Here is a 19,939-nt window from a genome sequence, read left to right on the forward strand (position 1 = left end):
AAGAGCTAAATTGTGCCTGTGCTGTTGTAGTCATGCTTATCTGTTAAAAGGTCACTTACATACAAAAACAGCTACTTGCATGTGCAAGTGTTGTTTATGTTGTAAAAGACTGCCCAGGGTAGTACATGTGTGTTGGACTTAGACACAACTTCTGTCCCAACAAAATGCATTTTACTGTATATATCCCCCCAAGGCATCATTACAATTTTATTCTTACAAAGAGCAGCAGGATTTAGGACAACAGAATCAGATTATTTCCTTTCTGACAGATGTAAACATAGCACCTGCAAATGCTTGCTCTGGTCTGCACTGCAGGTATTGCTGTTGCAAGCTCTACAATTTAAATTCAGGTATGAAGAATTCTGTTTTTTCTGCTGGCAGTATTTTATTTCCTCTGTATTTACACATCTGTGTGAGCAAGCTTTATATTTTTAATTTTCTTCTTCTGATAATTTTACTCTTTCCTGAAAGTGGAACTGTAGAATATGCTACCCCTGGGAAGCACAGCAGTGTGAGGGAAGGTATGACATGTTACATCATTGTGACTGTAGGTTTTATGTTTTACTCTGAATACTGTCAGACTGTGTTAGTGGAGATAGCCAAAGGCACTGTACCAAGCTATTCTGGTTGACAAGAAGCTTATAGAAAACTATTTTCATGCACAAAAATGCACAACTCCTGTTCTGGGAAGTTAAAAGGGAAACTAACAAAACCAAATCCCAAACCTTACCTAGCTTTGTAAAGACAGAGTCCTTGTTTAAGTATTCACCATCAGAAACAAGATCTTATAATTTATTTCTCACTTGTAATTTCCACCAACTTAAAAGATGCTGTTTGCTTGCCTAGATGTGCAGCTACACAGACAGACATTCTGCAAAATCTGTGGGATACTGACTATGAATTATGGCAAGACAATCAGCAGAAGGATACCAAATCCCCCAAGGTATTCATTAATGGTTGCCTGTGACAAACCACTGTCAGCTTTAATAGTTTTCCTGGGGTTATTCCTTCTTCCTTTGTGGGAGACTTTTGAGATTGCTAAAGAGGATTCCTAAGTAGTAGCAATAGTTAAATAACTTTCATCAAATGTAATGCAAAACATTGGTAGACAAAAGTTATCTTCAATTATATTTTATTTCTTCCTAAACAAGTAATCTTCGTAGAGCAGATGGTCTAACAAATACCTGTACAACCTACACTAAGTAATGTGTATATTCACTAGAGCATTACCAAAACAGTAAGCTGATGTTTTACTAATCACCCCAATGAGAGAAATGCTGAGTGCCATTTAATAAATAGGTAATTTCCTAAAGCTGGACTAACTTTTACTTTGTTATCATTGAAATTAGAGAGCTTTGCTAAGCCAAGGCAGGCTGTCTTCCCCAGCTCTGACAGTCCTTGATTTTACATGCTATCACACCAGTTTGAATAGGATGTAGTGTAGTAGCTATGAATGTGGATAGCAAAACCAGGTCACTTAAAGCTGTAAAAAAAATTTTCAATCCACATTTATGTAATATTGCATGTTTATGTTATGTTTTGCATGTTACTTTTTAGCTCTAAATCTCCAGATGCCTTGTAAGCAGGTGTATTCAGCTGCCCACAAAGTTACAGGTGGGGGAGATCAGACAAAGAGGTGAAGTAATTAGTACTTAGACAAGTGGTGGCTAAGCCAGACCCTTTTCCTTTGTCTCACAGGCCTTTTTTTCAAAGAGAATTTTTTTTGGTCTTTTTATTAATTCTCTGGCTAATGCCATAGAGAAAAGAAGCTCCAGAGCCAAACAACAAATAAAAGGGACTAAAGAGACAGAAGAAATTATTTTCTTGTTGGGGATGTCTCAGCTGTGCTTTTGGGTCTGTCTGCATCTGTAGGCACTGTTCATCCTGCTCCAGAGTGTTATTGATTTTGTGCTCATGGATCTCATGCAAAATTGTATTTCTACAATAACTGTAATTTTATTTCTGATTCTTAATGTCAGTATTATTTTTGACAACTTTAGACCTAATAATACGTCCACTGCCATTTTTAATAAGTTTCAGAGCTGATGGATTAACACTGAATGTCAAACACCACAATTAGAATTGCTGATGTAATGCAGAAACACTGCTCTTGATATCTATTAAAAAAACCCTGTCTTATTATTGCTACAGAATCTGCACTCATTTCTGCTGAATTTGATAAGTTTTTGTTACAGAATTCCCAGGTTTAGAGGACCCTTGCATGTATGTGAACCACTTAAAGGAAGAATGAAAAGGAACATAAACAGTAATGACAGTTGAAAGTGAAATCCACTTTCACCTCATTTCTCTTAAAAGGTAGGCCACATTGTTTTCCCTTCATTTGTGTTTGTCAGGATGATAAAACAAATATTTTTAATGAGTCACAGTGTATACCTACATAATGTGGAATTGTTATAGAAACAAATTTGAATGTTGAATTTCATTATACAGTGAAGGGATGTCTTATTAGTATTCACAATGAATTGTGTGATGTCTCTCCGCTTTCAAATTGGAGCACATAGTGCTTTGAAAAAGGATGAAGTCGCTCATCAAATCCACATTAGGATATTGCACCAATATAAGTAATTCAATCAAAAAAACCCCCCACATATTATCTTTTGAGGAAGGGTTGCAAACTTTGTGATAAACTGGTAATTTGTTCAGTTCTGTGCTCGAGAATGTCACGTAATTTCCTTTATTACACATGTCTATAAGAAAAAATAACCACACAGCTCTGAAAAATATATAATGACTTCCTAAAATCATTATTACTGTTATCTGCAAATTTACACTTCAGGTATGGCATGTGCTTACACTGCCTCCTAACAACCTGTCATTTTAAAAACTTATTTCATCACAGCTGAAATATGGAGAAGCCCAGCTGGCTGGGGGGCAGTGCTGCTGAAAGGGGAAGGAAAGCAGCTGCTCCTGTCCCATGCAGAGGGCAGGGGTGTAATGCCTGCATGACCCCTGCTGCTGCCTCAGGTGGGCACCTCAGAGCAATGGGGATAAAACCAATCCCCAGCAAGATTTCATAGCCTCAGGTACTGTCCCAAATGACACAGAGTGCCTCCCAAGTCTGAATGTGAATCTTCTACCTGAAGTAAAGCAAGGGCATCTCCAAATGCAAGGAAGGCTTATGTCAAGATATGTAACACTTGAACTGAGACTTTCTTCTTGGGTTGATTATAAAGTAATTCGAATCTGGAGATGAAGAGGCTTCTTTCCCTGTGAGCTGTGGCAAGACTTCTGCAAGCCGGGGTTTCCCTCTGAACCTCTGCATGCCCCCACTGTAATCAGGAGCAGTCACTGGCACATGACCTGGGCTAACTCAGGCAAGCTTGTTAGTAAGACCAGGGCAGCCTGGGCCATGTTGTGGTGCTTGGCGTTTCAATGCCGCTTGCCTACGGGGATGTTGTGCTGCCAATTCTTTTTCTGTGCTATTAACCCCCTACAGAGATTAAATCTGCATGTGTATGCTAGACAAGACAACTGTAACCCATGAACACTGTAGGATGAATATAATCTAAAAAGTATTTGACTTTTGGTAAGCATTAGGTGGAGGAGTTTCTCACAAGAAGAGACTGAATGTAATTTTTCTGTAGTGGTAAAAATAGACTTTCTACAATTGCCTGCTGGGATGCCTGAAGGTAAAGTTTAAGGACAGGGTTTCCTTTTATCCTAATACATTTCAATCTATTACAGAGCAAGCTGATAAGAGGAGCTCTAAGTATGCTTCTTTCCATTGTACCACCCTGGGAAGTAATAAATTACAGCATATTATATTCCCTATCAGTTCTAGCCAACCCACGTCTTACGGAAGATGTGATAAAGAGAAACACCTTGGATAGAGTAATGCAATTAACTGCTGCCATTTGAAATGTGAAAAATTACATTCTCTTAGCCTGTCTAGTTGCTCAACTAAATTTGAGCAAAAATGCTGTTTAATGACTTGATGGTTGACTGTATGACTAATTTCCAACAGACTCTGTTTCTTGCAGTAGATACAAGAAAGGTCAAAACCTTGCACCAGCCTCCCGTGTCCTGGCTGAGCAGCCCAGAGGTCAGGGGTACTAAGGGACAGGAGTGTCCTGGGACAGCCCAGCTCCGCCTCAGCTGCCTCTGTGAGGGGCATAACAGAGACAGCCCCTCCCTGACACCTGGATGTGCTTCTGATGTCAGGTGGCAGCTGCGTAAGGCAGCATCTGAAGCCAGAAAGGGATGAATATGATAAATTTGCCTCCATGTGTTCCTACAGGGACTCTGTAATTTAAACAAGCCAGTGCTGCACAGCATTTATCTTTAAATGGAATTTTAGGTTCCAGTTTGTATGAAAGGAGCTGTATGAAGTGCACTTACTGGAATGAAAAGTATCTGTTTATAAAAATGAGTCAGTACTTGTAAGGGTGCAAAAATAAAAGACCTCAGAGAAGGTGAGGTATTCTTTCCTCTGACAGAGAATTTAAGGCTGTACTATGCTACAAACCAAAGCCATATGCCCCTTTCTTTAAAGGTGTGCAACATTTACATTTTTTTATATAAAAAACCCCTTTGCATATAGCATCTGAGTATTTTCAGGCTCCAATAAAGTGTTTAATGGATAAGAAGTGGCATAGCTCTGCTTATAACAATGTCTTTAGACAGCATACAAAATCACCCTGTTCCACATGGCCATCTGTGATATGTTAATGCAAAAGTAAAAAAGAAAAAAGCAACTTCAAAAGATATGCCCTTGGATTTCTTTAATTTTCATTTCTCCTAATTTTTCACTGGGCATTTACTGAAAGTGCTGCAGTGAGATCAATGGAAAATAACTCTAAGTTTTAGCTTATAATGGAAATGAGCATAAGGCTGTAAATAATTTTAAATGGATTTGAGATTATTTTTGTGAATTCTGTTATATAGCAGTTGAATGCACTAGTTAATAATACTTTGTGGGCATATGCAAATTAAAAATGCTGGCCAAAAATTAAAATATATATAAGAAAAAAGCAAGCCTGTTAAGGTATCTTTGATTTTAATAACTCATAGTGACACAGTAAGGTTATAGTAATTATGTATTAATGTAATTTATTCAAGAAGCTGGAGAGCTACTTCTCTTTGTCATAGGAGCTATTAAAGAAAAAAATCTGCTGTTTACCTCTCATCTCCTTGCAAACATTTGTGACTCCATATCTCTCTATTTATCTGTATATTTTCTGCAACACAGTACTGACTAAATTTTAATCATAAAATCAATCCCTCCATCTGATATTATGCCTACTCAAGTTCCTTTCCAAGTTCCTTCATATTTCTTAGACTGCTTTTCTAGACTTAATTTTGTAATCATTATTTTGTGGATATAAGAGAATCACAACTATATCTATATCTATATGTAAAAGCTTACAAATAGCTTTAACTCTGACTTAGCATTTCCTTGTAGGGTCCAGTAACCCCTGAAACCTTGAGAAACTGCCTGCATACTTGAAGGTGTCTGGACTTGGCTGATGCAAAAATTTTGGATACGATGCTCAAAAATAGAAATTTCTGACTTTTTTTTAAAATCTGCAAGCACATAAGAAAACCATTAAAACTGTGCGTTGAATATATGATGGGATATTTAAGTAGTTATAAAACAACCCTATGCCATAGAAAATATTTTATTAGGACTTTATAGTTTATTTAAATTCTCTGAAGTTCCTTTCAATGAGGCAAATCCTATCCTGAGATCCAATTAATTTAATTCCTAGACATGAATTTGCTGAAACCAACAGATGTTCTTACTGAATAAAACCTGAATAGCAATTGCATAAAAGCTCCGGGAGGTATCCCAGTGCTTATGAGGTCCCAGATCATCCTGTCGCTTCCCAGCAGCTTTAACTCCGCATACATTGCGCTTCTCCGAAGCTGCCCTGCTTTGCCATCAGCTGCTCTCCCTGGTGTCAGTGGAGGAAAATGAGGAGGCAGTTTTTGACTGAGGAAAAACTAAAAGTCATTGTTGTGCTCCTGGAGCTTGTGGATGTGGCAGGGCTTAGGACAAGATCCCTGTGGCATCCTGAGGCTGTGGGGAGTCCATGAAACCAAGGAACAGGGGCTGCAGCCCCGCCTGAAGGCAAATAAAAAGGCAGTAAAACAAGTGTGACTCAAGTAAGTCTGAAGAGTAATTGTGTTTCATACCAGTGCTTGCCTTCTCAGCTACTGCCTTTGTTAATTAAAGAAATTCTTTATAATAGAATAGGTGTCATAGATAATATAATGCTATCACTTTGATATCTTAATTAAATTACACTGCAGGCTCTAAGTCCTTCAGGACACCTTCATTTAAGAGGCTCTGTGTTTGTCAGTCACTATCACAAATGGGATTTTGTTTTAGTTTTTTCTTTCTTTTTTTAATACCTACACCTACACATGCCTGGCTTTATTAGTTGAGTCTAGGCTAGCAGAGTGAAGGTAGGCATGGGGTGATGCAACTACAAGAGATTAGACTGAAAAGGCAGATTTGTTGAGGTTCTGACTAGCTTTTATACAGTAATGAATCTTATCACCCTGCAGAAGAGTTTAGCCGAAGTAATGGTGTTAAAATGCTGATTATGTACTGGATAGTCCATATTTTCCATTAAAAATCATAGATGTCAAAGAGTCTAAACTTATTGTCATCCTGCTTCTTATTTGCAGCTGAGGAGCCAATTTTCAGCTCAAGCAGTGGCCCAAGGGGCATAACTGTGTTGAATACCATAGGTCTGTGTAAATGTTTACAGTTCAGTTACACGAACAAGATTTATACAGTGGTTGAAGCTAAGCAGAGAAAAAAAGCTTTCTGCTGGCTGTCATTTTGTCGAATGTCTTAATTATTACTATTTGTTTACATATTGGTATTGCAGTGGCATGTCATGGAGTGGTGCAAGCCCACAGCTTGCTGAGAGCCATTGTCCAAAGAGGGGTGAAGACAATCTCTGCCTGGAGGCATTGCCCCTTTTGACAGCATTTTAATATCTCTCATTGTCAGTTTTATTATTTTGTTGATGGCCAGCTGCTCTTTTGTCACTATAACACTGACAAGCTGTCAAGCATGTGCTGGTCTTAGCAAAGCTCAGGTGTTTGCTTGTTGCTGTGCCTTGGAGAAGGGGATGCAAAACAGCCACATCCTACACTCCTAAGCAAATCCAAGCAGGAAAACTTCAGGAAGCAGCAGAAGCATAAGAAGAAAATATATACATATATACATATATGTATTTGGTGCTGTTACTCTGGCATTTGTGATGGACTAGTCCTTCGTGTGTCACTGTTAACTCCCACTGAAGACTGTGGGAATCTTTGCACTGATTTAAATTGAAGCAGATTTGCTCCTAGATGCTCCAATTATGTAAACAGCAGAAAGTTTATGAGACAAAATTTTCTCACACTGGTAGAAATAATAATGAAGGGACACACTGTTTTCGATGTGGGACACTGAATAAAATCAGTCTCTTAATGATGAATAATTGCAAAAAAAAAAAAAAAGACATTGCAACAAACAATGTGCCCCTCTAATCATCACAGATGAGGACTGATCTCACACTGTGTTTCATTGTTTAGAGTTATTTTATTACTGGACTTAACTTGATGTAAAATTAATTATTCCTTAATATATCTGCATTAAAAAAGTGCCGAACACCAATTATGAATTATGACATTTAAAATAATTCACCAAGTGAGTTTAATTAAGTTACAAATAGAATGTTCTGCAAATAGAACTGCTGCTTTGAGGGCAGGCTGCAGCACACTGCCTGCATGGCATTAGCCAAACAGGCACTCATGATGCATGTGTGTGCTAGACTTTGGAAATGAAACTTTTTTGAACTGGTGAGATACCAAGAATAATAATTATTTGTGAGAGGGATCTTGCAAGAAAATATACCATTTGTCTATAAAGGCAGTACCCCAGGCTGCAGTGTCCTTAGTGGTTACGTGCTTTGTATTTATAAAATAATTCTTTAAAGGGCCACTGCAGTATAAGCTAACTCAATGGTGAGAAGGCCGCAGAAAGGATTTATTTTGGTTTTGAATCTGTGGCAGAGTGGAGGAGTAAGAAGGGCTGGGGAAGGCTTATTAATTTTTGCAATGAGCCAACACAAGCAGGTACTTGTAAGAACAATACATTTCCCTTCTTTCAGTAGAGCTGCTTTTTCAGTTTTAGAGGAAACTCTTGTTTTTAACACTCCTCCATGACGTAATATGGAAGAAGTTACATACAAAGGAGATTCTGTGTTGCATTCCTAAACTGCTCCAGAGTTTGAGGGAAGATTATCTGTAGCCTCCTGGATGATAGCCATGGTGACTAAATAAACTCTCTGGAAAAATATACATTTACTCTTTAGTGCTGTGAAAATATAGATAATCTGCACTATAGTGCTTATATTCTTATCTTTAATGAAATGTTATGGGAAATCAGTGTAAACCAGGATTAAGTGGGAATAACTCTTGTGACTTTGTTAAAGCTGCAACAGACAACAAAAAAATTAGGAAATTAAATCTTTAAACATGTATTAGGTTCTCCTACAGTATCTTTTATCAAAATCAATTTTCTCTGAAAAATACATTAAGATTTCAGAAGCTGAATATTTTGATATTCAAATATGTGAACTAAATTATATTTTGGATGCTTGACCAATCACAACTGATGCTGGCATCATTACTGGGATTTTTACTTTTCAAAGTGCCCCAGAATGCGTAACTGCTGCAGAAATGGGAAGTTTCAGGGACAGAGGAGCAGTGGTCAGCTGTGCTTTTCATAGGCAGCATTTACTGATGCATGCTGCTGATAATCTTCTGGCCAGAGAATTAAATGTGAATTCTTTATTCACAGCTCAGAGCCTTTGCTCCCTAAAGTAGCCTCCGTAAAGCGACTGCAGCTGTATCTGAGAGCTGATTGTGTGAGCTGCATGTGCTGCTGCATAAATGGGATCAGTGACTGGAGTGTCACGGCCGTGCCTGCTCACAGGAATCCAGCTCTAGGGACTGCAGTCCCTCCTCCTGCATTTCAAAGGTAGGCTTTGGGGTGTGTCCTTGGTCAAGAAGGAAGTCTGCAAAGAGACTGGGGAGGAGCAGGGGGGGAGGAAAGAGTACAACTAAATTTTGAAACAAGTTAGTGACAACTGTCTGCAACACCGGATAAAACTGAAATGCAGAGGTGGCAATGGTATGAAACAGGAAAAGAGGAGTGTGAAGCACTGGGGTCATCAGAAAAAAAAAATTGCAAAAGCTAATTGAAGTTTAAAAAGACATCTTCTTTTTGTTACTGTTTTCTTCTTCTTTAGTCCTCAATTATTTCAGCTCATTCCCCTGAATATGTGTCATGACTTAACCCAGCCAGCCTCCAAGTCCCATGGAGCTGCTCACTCACTCCCCCTGCAGAAGACTGGGGAGAGAACTGGAAGGGTAAAAGCCAGCAAACTCGTGGGTTGAGATAAAGACAGTTTATAGGGAAAGCAAAAGCCATGCACACAAGCAAAGCAAAACAAGGAATTAATTCACTGCTTCCCATGGGCAGGCATTCCTGCCCCTTTTTTTAAAAAAATCTGTGCTAACACAGTCGAAATTGCTGAACTACATTCATGCATATGAAATCCCACCTTCATTTTGCTGTGTATGAGGCAAAGAATTGAGTGTCCAGTCCGAAGGCAGTGGAGGAATTTTGCACACAAGAAGAAAAGCAAAAGGAAATAAAAGGTCACTGTCATAAGTGGGTAAAGAAAATGGGATGTAAAAGGGCTAGATTAAAAAAAAGGGAGTTACCATTAAGTAATTTTCCCTACGGACTAATTTCCTTTCACTCCTCTAACTTAGTAGACATTATGTTAAATGACAAAACAAATGGTAAAGATCAGGACAAGAACTTCTCATGTAGAACAGCCAGAAGTGCAACTTTGTAAGTTATATTTTTTTCCCTTTTCCCCCAGTAGTCTAAAGATGCTCTTATAAACAGTATATGCTTGTGAACGGAAGTGGGCTTCTAATGGAACTGAACTATAATTTATTTTTATAGCTTGCAATGCTCAGTAATTTTACTTAACATGCCATTTTTGAAACTAAATGCATGAGAGAAGGAAAAGTATGAGACACAGCAAATGCACTAAGGAAGGTTTATACATTTCCACTGAAAAATAAACTGATGGTCTGGTTCACTGACACCACATTGCTCCAGCATTAGGCAACTCTTGCAGGTAAATCTCCTACAGTATTTGACAAATAAGTCTACCTGGTGCTTCTAATTTTTTTTTTTTTTTTTCAGATGAGGGAAAGATGTTACAGTTTAACATCAACTGAGTTACTGCATGGACCAGTGTGAGAGTTAGCACTGATCACGGCGTTAAGAGGTATCACAACTCAACATTTTGCTTGCTGGATGCAAAGATTTAGCAGCAAGTCACAACTAACTTGTTAACTGTTTGGTGCTATTGTGTCACATCCATCATCACCACACCCACTACCCTCTACTTGACAGTCTATCTCATTACAACAACCAAACAGAAAAGGGTCCTCTAAACCCTTTCTGACTGGGGCTGTTATTGGCTCCACCAGGAGAACAATTAGGAAACAAAGTTCCTTTGGCAATGCTGCCATCTTAAATGTTTGCTAAGATCTTTTATCAGGCTCTAGTGATTATTTTTAAGTTTAAAGAAAATTTTTTTTTCTGCTTCATTAGCTCCCAATTAAAGTGAGTTATATGAATGAATGAAGACAGACTTCACGTCTCCTGCAATGTTATACAAAGCCTTATAGCTTATTCCATTTTTTAAGCACTGTATTGCAAGGCACTTTCTAAAACCTACTTAGAGCATACATGGTTGCTGATTTGTTTTACTTTTTGTCTTCTTTTCAGTACCTCATACTTTTATTGCTGGAAACAGCTGTATATGATCATGTGTTTTGACAAAAAAGATAAAGAGCAGGTCAGGAAATACGAACTGTGAGTCTATCTGGTTAATTAACATATTTCAGGAGAGGTACAGGAGATAAATGAAAATCTAATGGTTCCTGCCTTTATCCTTTGCCAGGCTCAAGGATGCCTCCTAATTTGACTTGAACATATTTTTGAATTCCTTTAAAGCTAGTGTTCCTAAAAATACCTGTAAAATCATCTAGATACTAATTGGAACATTGTGGTTTTTCCCACAGGAAGCTTCATATTCCTAGTTCTGCCTCAAACCAGCCAATTTCTAGGAGAAACATCAAGCAATTCATTGCATTTGCCTGCACAGCCTGGGTCAATCTGTTGTCAAATGATGAGATTCAAGGCCTAGAAACCTGTGTCTTTGCAAATTGTGTACCAGCTACAGCCAGGATTCAGGTGGGCTCTTTTGTAAACCATTTGTCTCACCTATACGAACCTGCCAGTTGGCATTTTTCTGTAAGCTTTTTAATTTCTTTTCCTTTATTTTAATTATGGGAGGTACATCAGTGCTTGAGGCTATGTTACTATCTCTAGACTGAGGCACTTTAAAGCAAATGCTTGTTTTATACATCTTCTGCTTTTTAACCTGGTATTAATGCAGACGTATGTCACAGCTTCTTGATGTGGCAGGTGTAGGTATCCTCACTTCTCAGTGGCCCTGCTTGGCCTCAGTATATTTGTAAATGCTGAAGCCTTAAAGATGTTTTCCCCACAGAAACCACAAAGTAAATGTAACAAGTAATCAATCTTCTGAACCACAAATCAGGAAACCTCCTAACAAACATCCTATACAAATGCAATAATTAATCTGAGCTATGACCTGAATGGCAATGAATATAATCAGCTTGAAATGATGTGCATACTGTACTCATTTTTTTGGCTGTCACAGATAGTCTGTTATATGCAATGCAAACATATTGGTTTGTTTTGAAGAATACTAATTTCAGGAGGGGAATGTGACACAAATGGTGCATGCAGATCAGGTTGTCTGTTCTTACATGTTCAGACTAAAGCAAAACACAATGTCAATGTCAAAGCAGAACAGGAAGGATATATACAGTCAGAAACTAAAAAACCCCAAGCCATCAAACCTAGCACAAACCACACAGCAAACCCAGTCCTTTAACCACAAAGCCTCAGACAAGCGATCGAGGGCTATGAACGTTAAGTGGTGGAGAAAGAGATGTTTGGCACAGGTTCAAATTAGGCAGTGTAAGCTCTCCTTTATTAATTAGGAGGACATGTCATTTGAAAACTACAGTCTGATCTTCAGCTAGTGTAAGTCAGCCTAGTGCCATCTAACTCAGTCCAGTTGAAAATAGTAATGAGACAATAAATTTTTTAATCTGAATTAGTAAGTAGCACTTAAAGGTTTTACAACATGAATGTGTTTCTTCTTCATTTGGCATCAACGTTGGGTAATAAAAGCAGGTGGGCAGGTTTCAGTCCCCAGTGAGCAGGCTGGAGGCCGTTGTGCACAGTAATGTTTCCAGGGCAGCGTTGCAGAAGTGTTTTTAAATAGGAGAAAAAGCACTTTCCCTAAGGATGAAAATAATGTGTCTTTTAACAGACACATTAACAACATTAGTTGTCTTTTAACATCTTTTCTCTTACATGCATTTTCTTTTTATAAATCCATCCACCAAAACTAACATAGGAAATGCCTAAAGAAATGCCACCAAAAATAAACACCTCCTTGAACAAATACAGGTGACTCTTACTGACTTTCACTATCAGACATGCAAGGATGGGATTTATTATTATTTATATTATTATATAGTAATTTATATTATATATTATTTATATTATTTATTTTATATATTATTTAGTTAGTTAGTTTTTATTTATGTAACTTGGCTGTCATTTCAAAATGATGCGGGAAAAAAAAAGGAATTCCTTGTACTTTTTCTGCTGGTAGCTCACACTAGTTGAGATTGGGTGGATGCTCCCTAGGGACTGTTGAGAAATGCTTATCATGACATTTTCCTCAAATGACATTGAAATTTTCTTGTGAGTCATTAGATCCATCACTTGAATTTAACTATGCATTAAGTGTATTGTACCAGGTCCATGAAAAGGTAGGGCTGGCCAAAGGATGAAAAAGTCTGATAGGTAACTGTTGAACAGTTACATGTCAAGAAGAAAATTGATTGTTAATAATAGCCTTGCTTACTCACAAAGAAAGAGGAAAAGGAGCAATGGAAAAGAAGCGAAAAAAATCAGAAAATGAATGGGCCTAGAAAGAAGAGTGGAGTACAGGAACAGGAACATACTAATGATGGTTCAAGAAACATCCTAGCACAACTAATAAAATTTAAATATATATTATATTAGGTTTTTTCTCTTCAATAATTATTTTCTGCTCTTTTCTGTGGTGTCACCACACACAGCTCTTGTTTTCACTTCCTCTACTATGGCTAAATGTACATCTATGTTTTCCCTCTCCATATAGTGTGAAAGAATTATTTTCCTCATTTCTCAGCCGCTGAAAGAGTGCCTGTTGCCATTTCCACAGTGGCCTACACTTACTTTCACTTCACCACAGAAGGAATCAGCAACTCCAACGTCAATTTTTTTGCCCTCCATTCCACAGAAGATGTGAACTGTAGAAAGCAAACCTCTGCTTTCCCTTTGTGCTCCCTGTCTCACAACACTTGGCCATTTCCTCTGGCTTTCTCTGTGGCCACTTTTATCTGTGAGTACCAGCAAGAGCTCCTTGTGCCTCCTGCCTCCCGCGGGCATGGTTCACACCCAGCTGCCCCGGGAGCCCAGCAGCCGCTCTGTCCTCAGACAGCCTCTGGGATCTTCTCCTGCATGCTCCAAGGCATAAGGCAGGCAGATGGGCTCTCAGATGGTGACAGGGACAGCGAGGCACAGGATGTGCAGAAGCATCCCTTCCACAGAGTGAACAGGAACAGACTGTGAAAGGGGGGTCAGGCAGTTTCCAGCCGTGCTTTGAAGAGGGCAGAACTTGTAGCTTGTGAAAGACTTCGAGATTTCAAAGTCCAGGCTCTGAGCTGAACATCAAATTGAAAATTTGAAAATTTCACTTGAAAGAAAATTTCCACCAACAATGATTTTTGTATCTAGCAAATATAACTTTTTCAAAATGTTGGCACAAAGCACTTTGAATTGTTTTAGGTTTTTGGAGGAGGAAAGAAACAAAAAAGAAAAAAGTGGGATATAGGGAAGCAAGGCATGCTCTAGACAGACCATGACTTTTATTTGTGAGATTTTCATAGCTGTGGCAACAACTATGAAATACCTGACTTTTTATTTCAACAGATAACATAATCTATTAAAAACCAAATAAACCAAGCCAGATCTACAGACTATCCCTCACCAGTTCTGTTGCTCTGGTACATGTGAGTAGATGAAGTACGTCAAGGGTATCCCTGCTGAAATGTAAAATGCAAGTGCCGAGAGCTAACCAAAGCTGTATGAAAGCATACCAGCTAGGCTGGGACAGCAAAGGAGGAAGGTCAGGAACTCTGAAAAGAAAGACGATCAATACCAAAGTCTTGAGAGGAATGAATTCAAGTCCTACAGAGAAAAAGAAAACTACCTTAGGTGAATTGTCAGAAGCAGCTGCCTGTTCAAAAAATAATGGTGCTTGCTCTTTTGCTCAAGTTTCTTTTCCTTTCTTTTTTATTTTTCTTTTCTTCTAATTTCCTTTTCTTCTCTGCTTTCCGTTGATTAATAGAGGAAAAAAAATGGTGCCTCTATATGCTATTGCAAAAGTGTTGAAATCTGGCAAATGCAAAGAGGCTAGAAAAATGAAAGATTAAAAATGTTAAAGTATATTCAGCAGCCAAGACACTGACCCAAAACCACAGGTAATACGTTCATGCAGATGTCAACTTAAAGTTCAGATGGATCAGCATTTCAAGCAAATTTTCTGCAGGGTTTTTAGAGTGAAAGAAAGAAGGTAATAAAACCGGAAATAAGCTTTCAAGCCTATTTGGCCATGCAGTCCTCTCTGCAGTTCTGCTTAATGGAAGAAATATTCAAATAGTCTAGATTTTTTTTTCTTTCTGCAAATTTCTCAATTAGAAATGGTTTATTAATTAATGGAAATTAGTGAGAAACCCCACTAACTAGTAATCTCCAGCTCTGAAGAATGGATTACTTTCCCTAGACTTGGCATCAAGGGAGAGAGCTTCAGTACCAATCCTGGGCTAGGGGCAAGGTGCAGAAGGAAGGAGAGGAAGCACAATGCTTACCCCATCTCATCTCCTGCTCTCACATCTCTCCACCTTTCCTGAGGCTCAGATTTTGTCTAAATGTTTTGATAACCCTTGCTATGGTGGGGCTTGAAAAATACTAATGTTGATAGAGAAAATGAGAGCAAACTTGTACTAATTCTGCTAAAGCTACTGATGTTAGTCTGGATTTAACTCGTGCAAATCAGAGCACAGCACGGACCTAACCAGCTGAAGAATAGGAATTTCTGTACAAAAGGCAGCATCGTGTAAACCTAAGATCTATAAAGTCTCTTAGTTCTACAGGGTCTTTGTATTTTTAACTTAGTTACAGCTATGATATGCAATGAGATATGGATGATGCATGCTAAAGACCTCGGCTATCAATTAGTAATAGGCAGGAATGAAAGATGAATATCTAATGTTTGACTGATACAGCCTCCAGTGAGAGTGGCTGGGTATTTTAAATGCATGCCTGCATTTCTGGGGAAGATACAGTGAGCGGCTTGATGCCCACAGCAGTTGGCACCAAACAGTTGGCAGCTTCTTCATCTGCCTCCCAGGAGAGTGCCTGCTTTACACCAGGGTTTGGTTTCATGCTTAAACCTGCCATGGAGAATGACAATGATGATCGGCGAAGAGACAGTCAGCAAAGGCACCCATGTCAGGCGCAGTGAGAGAGAAGTGTTGCCTATGCAGTTCAAGTGACTGCTCAGAAAGAGGTTAAACCTCCTGTGGCACAGTCACTATGGATTCCATGGGGCTTGGGGGGCTTTGTGCTCACTTGCACAGGCAGGAGGAGCCTGACCCCACAACCTGCCCCCAGCCCCAGCACAGGAGCACAGTGAGCAGGGCTGCTCTCCATCCCCACTTTCTTAAGCTCCCCTGTTCAGAGATAAATTCATATCTAAGGGGGTTTAATGCTCTGAACGTGTGAATGCCTGTGTGTATGCCTGTGTCAGATCCCACCTGACAGGATCTGTTGATAATCTAAACCCTCAGGTATTCAGACATCCTTTTAAATGAATAGCCCAAATAATGTTTAAATACCTGAAATGGAGACCAATGAACTTTTTCTACAAGAGAAGTTGTTTTTAAGACACACTTCATTACAAAAAGCCAAAAGCCAGCAAGACTGTGTTCCTTGTAAAAGTAGCAGCAGCTAACACATACAGCACAAATAGATCTATTATTTACTAGCCACCTAAAGCTTTATCAGTGCCACCGGTGAACCAGACTGAATCTTATCAGCAAAACTGCTTTGATACCAAGCTGCTTTTCTCACAGAGAGTTTTCCTGGATTCTCCAGGCCCTGCAGTGAGAACTGGAGAAACATGGAAGACAGTGTATGAGCTCTCTGCAAACCAGGCTACAGAAGCAGCCTGTGCTAATCATTAGAGCTGTTGGCACACTCTTAACCTCTTGCCAACAGCTGTGAAATTATTCTTTTTTCAGATGTGAAGAAAAATAATCGCAGTTTTATTTTTTCCTCAAAAAGTTCCAGAAACATTGATATGACCTTTAGGGGAATGCTACAGAAAATGGGAGAGATAATGGGTCCTTTGAAACAATGAATCAATGGGGAAAATGTATTTTCTTACATAATCCATCACCCTGATAAAATTTGCACTTGCTCTGTTAGGGAAGAAACTGGCTATAAACTGTTCTGTGCAGGGAGAGTGGCATGGTGTGTACTGCAGTCTGTAACGAGGACACACAACTGGGGATATTTTGTGCTCAGCAATTTACATAAGCAAAGAGCCTAATCCTGTGCATGCAGGACTCTGGAGCAATGGAGAAAGCAGGAAAGCAAAAGAAGGAATCACCTAACTTCCATGCACTCCCATGACTTTGGTATCCAAAAGAAATGAATGGAAATAATCTGGCTGCGTGTGCCACAGCTGGTATGGGGGGCTGGCCTGGGCACTGCACTCAGCTTTTCTGCTTGCTGGTCAGGTAGAAGATTCTGATGGTTGCAAAGATGAAAACTTTCACTTGTTCTTCTCCGACAGGCTCACACGTTTTGAGAGATGTTTTGGGAGCTGTATATCACACAGTTGAGGATTTTTAAGCACGGTCTGTGGAATTTGGTGGCAGTCAGCAGAAGCACCAAAGGTAACCAGAGCAGGATTTATGCAGGTTGTCTTGGACTGCAGACATGAATCACACAATTGCACTGATACCTTAAGAGTTAAGCTTATAAAATACCTAAATATTACAGGTACAGAGCATCAACCAATCTCAAGATAAAATGATGCATTTGCTAAAAATTACTAGAGCTCATACAATATAAGGTTTTCTCTACAGTCTTATGGCTGTCATCTTCCAGACAGAGTTCCTTTGGGAATCAGAAATACTTCATGCTTTTTAAATCTTTATGAATCCACTATGTAAAGGAATCATAGCACAGCACTATGCCTAGAAAAAAATCTCCAAACTACTATTCTTTTTAAAAGCTCACAAAATTAATAATTCAGGGTAATAAAATTCAAAATAATTGCCCTTTTTTTCAATCTTACAATGATATTATTAAACAAATAAGCAAAACAACTCTCAGATTTATCTTTGCTTGATCATTTGAGTGAGTTTTAGACAATTACTGTGAAAAATGAAACCCCCAAATTACTACCAGCATAAAATAAAAACAATAGAGGATTTTTTCCCTCTGCTTTTTTATCCCTTCATCATCTCTCCATTGGGCAGCACTGTGGATTTAGTTCATTTTACTGTGGCCAGTGCTGGTTTGCTGCAGGTTAGGTCAGGCTGCTTGTCTTGCGCGGGGTGTCAGAAACCAACACGAGAAATGAACGCAGAGAAAAAAATGCTTTATGGTAAGAGTCATGGAAATTGCTGGGAGTGTTAGGCAGGCATCACAGCTGAAATAATTTTTTGCCTTTTTAAAAAGATAATGTTTCAGTTTGGTACTGTCACTTCAAAACAAACAAAGCGAACTAACATTTCCTTGAAGAAAATAGTAATTTCTTAACAGACTAGTCTTAAAGTTTGTTTAGATGTTCCCTTTTCAGAACAGGAATAATTCATAGCAGAGAGACAACATGTTGAAAGGTGCGTAGTTTGTTAGCAGTAAATAGTAGTAAATACAATCCTGCTCTCTCTGTCCTGCCATTTTATAGTGAAGCTGGCTGGGCTGGCAGCTCTTCTGTCCAAGAATACATTAGCAATTCATCAAAAGAACAAATGTCATTATACATGGGAAGCCCAGGGAATTATTTTGCATTTGATTTCCAGCTCTGATAGCATTACTATTGATTTAAATATTCTCCTGCATAACATGCACTAGACACAAAAGATCATTGTATTTTCGAACTTCCAATCACAGTAATCCTGAGTTGCCCAAATACTGATGGCTTTAATACAGCTGAATATACAAACCCCTTAGGTCAGAATTCTAGCCTGCTCACTGACGAAGTTCATCGGAAGCTGCCAGACTAAAGCATAATTTCTGAAATATCTAAGAACACAACCCTAAAGTAGCTGTATTGGTATACTGCATACCCACAAAGCCAGGCATGAATGCTGTAATGCAAAAATCTGGTTTAGGTAGAAGTAGTGAAAATGAGGAAGAAAACATTTCCTTGTGTTTCCTGTCTCAAGTAAAGAGTGGCACAGTGGGGTCGACACAGTGAGGTCACGTGTAATCACAGCTCAGCCTCCCTGAGGGATCGAGACCAGGCCTCCCTGTGAGCACAGGGCTCTACCACCTCCATTAGAAATGCCCATTTTAGGAGAAAAACAGGAAAAGACCAAGCTGATAGAGATGAAATGTGGTAATTTGCTCTTTAAGTGAAAAGGCTTTTTACCGTATTCCTTGAAAATGCAGCTTTATGCTTTATTTAAAGCACAAAACTATCTAGCTGCAGTGTTTGCTGTACAACGGGAAGTTATGCACATATTGGGACTCCTTTGAATGTTTCTGACAGACATCCATGTGTCAGAGCCCACCTGACAAGACCTGTGAAGAAGGATGCCTATGGTACATGGCCAAGGCATCTTCAAGGACTTCCCAAGCTGCTTTAGGAAGCTCATAGTGCTCCTGAAAACAAGGACTCATGGGTACCCTTTGGTCCTCTTGAAGAATAAGCATTAACTCATCACCTGAATGTGAAGGAGACTTGGCAGGAGGCTGGGGCAGAAAACAATTTTGACAGTGGTTTGCAAGATGTCCAGAAGAAAGATGGGGAGCTGTTTCTGCAGCTAGTGAGACACTATGTTCTGCCATGGGTGGAACAGACAGGACTACAGCTTGCTGCAATTCAAGGCTGTGTATGGATTTAAATCAACACAGCTGCTGAAGGAATTGGGAAAAGGAAACAAAAAGACCTTACAACTCCATGTGGTTATATCGGAGAGAACCAGCTGGGATGTTACCACAAGGCCAAAATAAAAAAGTGAGGGTGAGAACTTGGTGTGAGAAAGCACAAGTTCCTTACTCTGCTTGTAACTAGTATTGGATACAGAGAACTAGTACTGAAGGAATTTGATCCCTCTATCTGTAAATGCCAAACCAACAAGCAAACAAACAAGCAAAGAACAAAACAGAGAAGGAGCTTTGTTTAGATAAATGCACCCATCCAAAACCAAGAGACACAAAGCACTACTGGGCTCAGACACAAAGATGCTTCCAGCTCAGGGAGGGCTTTGACATCTGCTCCCCAGTGACTCTGGCTGGAGGGATGAATTCATGGCCCCTCCCTAGAGGCTGCAGACCCACAGCAGCTGGCAGATGAGACTGGCTGCTCATGTCAGCGCAAAATTCATCAGCTCTGCTGACTGCCCTGGTGGCTGTGGTTTAGAGCTAAAACAG

General features: G+C 39.2%; 1 protein-coding gene and 1 long non-coding RNA gene across 13 annotated transcripts in view; one reads left to right on the forward strand and one right to left on the reverse strand.

Annotated features, from left to right (window-relative positions):
- Nucleotides 1-19,939, reverse strand: part of NTNG1 (netrin G1) — a 150,976-nt gene that overhangs the window by 95,167 nt on the left and 35,870 nt on the right. The gene's annotated exons all lie outside the window — the stretch shown is intronic.
- LOC116447763 lies at nucleotides 2,159-17,421 on the forward strand. The gene is made up of 4 exons (XR_004241689.1): nucleotides 2,159-2,316; nucleotides 10,250-10,334; nucleotides 11,137-11,308; nucleotides 17,127-17,421. It is a non-coding gene; the product is annotated as an uncharacterized LOC116447763 (long non-coding RNA).

The sequence above is a fragment of the Corvus moneduloides genome, chromosome 9 (assembly GCF_009650955.1).
Source record: "Corvus moneduloides isolate bCorMon1 chromosome 9, bCorMon1.pri, whole genome shotgun sequence".
In the NCBI taxonomy this organism is placed as follows: Eukaryota; Metazoa; Chordata; class Aves; order Passeriformes; family Corvidae; genus Corvus; species Corvus moneduloides.